We start from the raw sequence: 3,515 nt of genomic DNA, 5'->3' as shown, positions 1-3,515 counted from the left end.
TCAGATTAGGTAATTTTCTTTTTGTTTTATTTTCAAAAATTTTTCAAAAATCTTTCCAAAATTTCTCATATGTTTTCGAAAAAAAAAATGTGTTTTCAAAAATATATTTTTCTTCAGAATTTTTAAGAATGAATTCTAGTGTTTCATGAAGCATGTTGAAGCCTGGCTGGCTGTAATGCCATGTCTAAATTCATTTGGACTGGGGCTTCCAACCCAACATTATCAAGAGCAAGCTAGTTGTTGCTAATCCACCTACTGCTGTTCCTGATCCACCTGATTTACATCCTAAAGCTAACTGGCTATTAAGACATGTCCAACCCTTTGATTGGAGCTTTGGGCTAATATTGAAAGATTCCTGGAATTTTTCTTAAAGATTTTAGATTTCTTATTTTCTTTTTCCTACATGTTTTTCAAAAATAATATACAAAAATCCAAAAAAATTAATAAAATCATAAAAATCAAAAATATTTTTTGTTTCTTGTTTGAGTCTTGAGTCAATTTTTAAGTTTGGTGTCAATTGCATACTCATCTTGCATTTTTCGAAAATTTCATTCATGCATTGCATTCATCATGATCTTCAAGTTGTTCTTGATAAACCTTCTTGATTGATCTTCATGTTATATTATTTTGTGTTGTATGGTGTTTTTCATATGCATTCTTGAATTCTTAGTGCCTAAGCATTAAAGATTTCTAAGTTTGATGTCTTGCATGTTTTCTTTGCATTAAAAATTTTTCAAAAAACATATTCTTGATGTTCATCATGATCTTCAAAGTGTTCTTGGTGTTCATCTTGACAGTCATAGCATTCTTGCATGCATTCATTGTTTTGATCCAAAAATTTTCATGCATTGAGTATTTTTGTTGTTTTTCTCTCTCATCATAAAAATTCAAAAATCAAAAAAATATCTTTTCCTCTTTTCTCTCATAAATTCGAAAATTTGAGTTGACTTTTTAAAAAATTTTTAAAATCTAGTTGTTTCTTATGAGTCAAATCAAATTTTCAATTTAAAAATCTTATCTTTTTCAAAATCTTTTTCAAAAATCATATCTTTTTCATTTTTCTTAGTCATTTTCGAAAATTTTTAAAAATATTTTTCAAAAATCTTTTTCTTAATTTTATCTCATAATTTTCGAAAATATCATCAACAATTAATGTTTTGATTCAAAAATTTAAAGTTTGTTACTTGCTTGTTAAGAAAGATTCAAACTTTAAGTTCTAGAATCATATCTTGTGATTTCTTATGAATCAAGTCATTAATTGTGATTTTAAAAATCAAATCTTTTTCAAAACTAATTTCAATCATATCTTTTCAAAAATATCTTTTTATCTTATCTTTTTAAAACATATCTTTTTCAAAATTTGATTTTAAATATCTTTTCTAACTTCTTATCTTCTTATCTTTTCAAAATTGATTTTCAAATTTGTTTCAACTAACTAATTAACTCTTTGTTTGTTTCTTATCTTTTTCAAAACTACCTAACTAACTCTCTCCCTCTAATTTTCGAAAATCTCTTCCCTCTTTTTCAAAAATTCTTTTTAATTAACTAATTGTTTCAATTTTTTAATTTTAATTTGATTTCATTCCTAATTTTCGAAAATCACTAACCCCTTTTCAAAATTTTATTTTCGAAAATCCTCCCTCTCTCTCATCTCCTTCTATTTATTTATTCATCTACTAATACTTCATCTCATCCAAATTCGAACCCCCTCTTCCATCTGTGTTCGAATTTTCCCTTCTTCCCTTCTTCACATTACATTCTTTTCTTCCACTCACCTAAGGGAACTTCTATACCTGGGCAAAAAGGATCCCTATTATTATTTTTCTGTTCCCTCCTTTTTCATATGAGCAGGAACAAGTACAAGAATATTCTTGTTGAAGCAGATCCAGAACCTGAAAGGACTCTGAAGAGGAAACTAAGAGAAGCTAAATTACAACAATCCAGCAAGCACCTTTCAGAAATTTTCGAACAGGAAGAGGAGATGGAAGCCGAAAATAATAATAATGCAAGGAGGATGCTTGGTGACTTTACTGCACCTAATTCCAATTTACATGGAAGAAGCATCTCCATCCCTACCATTGGAGCAAACAATTTTGAGCTGAAACCTCAATTAGTTTCTCTGATGCAACAAAACTGCAAGTTTCATGGACTTCCATCTGAAGATCCTTTTCAGTTCTTAACTGAATTCTTGCAGATTTGTGATAATGTTAAGACTAATGGAGTAGATCCTGAAGTCTACAGGCTCATGCTTTTCCCGTTTGCTGTAAGAGATAGAGCTAGAGTGTGGTTGGACTCTCAACCCAAAGATAGCCTGAACTCTTCGGATAAGCTAGTCACGGCTTTCTTAGCCAAGTTCTTCCCTCCTCAAAAGCTGAGTAAGCTTAGAGTGGATGTTCAAACCTTCAGACAGAAGGAAGGTGAATCCCTCTATGAAGCTTGGGAGAGATAAAAGCAACTGACCAAAAAGTGTCCTTCTGACATGCTTTCAGAATGGACCATCCTGGATATATTCTATGATGGTCTGTCTGAGTTATCAAAGATGTCACTGGATACTTCTGCAGGTGGATCCATTCACCTAAAGAAAATGCCTGCAGAAGCTCAAGAACTCATTGACATGGTTGCTAACAACCAGTTTATGTACACCTCTGAGAGGAATCCTGTAAGTAATGGAACGCCTCAAAGGAAGGGAGTTCTTGAAATTGATACTCTGAATGCTATATTAGCTCAGAATAAAATATTAACTCAGCAAGTCAATATGATTTCTCAGAGTCTGAATGGAGTGCAAGCTGCATCCAACAGTACTCAAGAGGCATCTTTTGAAGAAGAAGCTTATGATCCTGAGAACCCTGCAATAGCAGAGGTGAATTACATGGGTGAACCATATGGAAACACCTATAATCCCTCATGGAGAAATCACCCAAATCTCTCATGGAAGGATCAACAAAAGCCTCAACAAGGTTTTAATAATGGTGGAAGAAACAGGTTTAACAATAGTAAACCTTTTCCATCATCCACTCAGTAGCAGACAGAGAATTCTGAGCAGAATCTATCTAGCTTAGAAAATTTAATCTCTAATCTATCTAAGGCCACTGTGAGTTTCATGAATGAAACAAGGTCTTCCATTAGAAATTTGGAAGCACAAGTGGGCCAGCTGAGTAAGAGGATCACTGAAATTCCTCCTAGTACTCTCCCAAGTAATACAGAAGAAAACCCAAAAGGAGAGTGCAAGGCCATTGAATTGACAATCATGGCCGAACCCACAAGAGGGGAGAAGGACGTGAATCCCAAGGAGGAAGACCTCCTGGGACGTCCAGTGACCAATAAGGAGTTTCCCTCTGAGGAACCAAAGGACTCTGAGGCTCATCTAGAGACCATAGAGATTCCAATGAACCTCCTTATGCCCTTCATGAGCTCTGATGAGTATTCTTCTTCTGAAGAGAATGAAGATGTCACTGAAGAGCAAGTTGCCAAGTTCCTTGGTACAATCATGAAGCTGAATGCCAATTTATTTGGTA

The 3,515-nt window shown here is 33.5% G+C and overlaps 1 non-coding gene across 1 annotated transcript; it reads right to left on the bottom strand.

The window, feature by feature from the left end:
- Window positions 1–2,377: 2,377 nt before the first annotated feature.
- LOC112761343 (small nucleolar RNA R71) lies at window positions 2,378–2,485 on the bottom strand. Its single transcript, XR_003181743.1, has one exon. It is a non-coding gene; the product is annotated as a small nucleolar RNA R71 (small nucleolar RNA).
- Window positions 2,486–3,515: the final 1,030 nt, after the last annotated feature.

Source organism: Arachis hypogaea, chromosome 16 (assembly GCF_003086295.3).
Source record: "Arachis hypogaea cultivar Tifrunner chromosome 16, arahy.Tifrunner.gnm2.J5K5, whole genome shotgun sequence".
NCBI classification, from domain to species: domain Eukaryota; kingdom Viridiplantae; phylum Streptophyta; class Magnoliopsida; order Fabales; family Fabaceae; genus Arachis; species Arachis hypogaea.
Note: the sequence above shows the minus strand (reverse complement) of the source record. Positions and strands in the feature narration are given on the sequence as shown.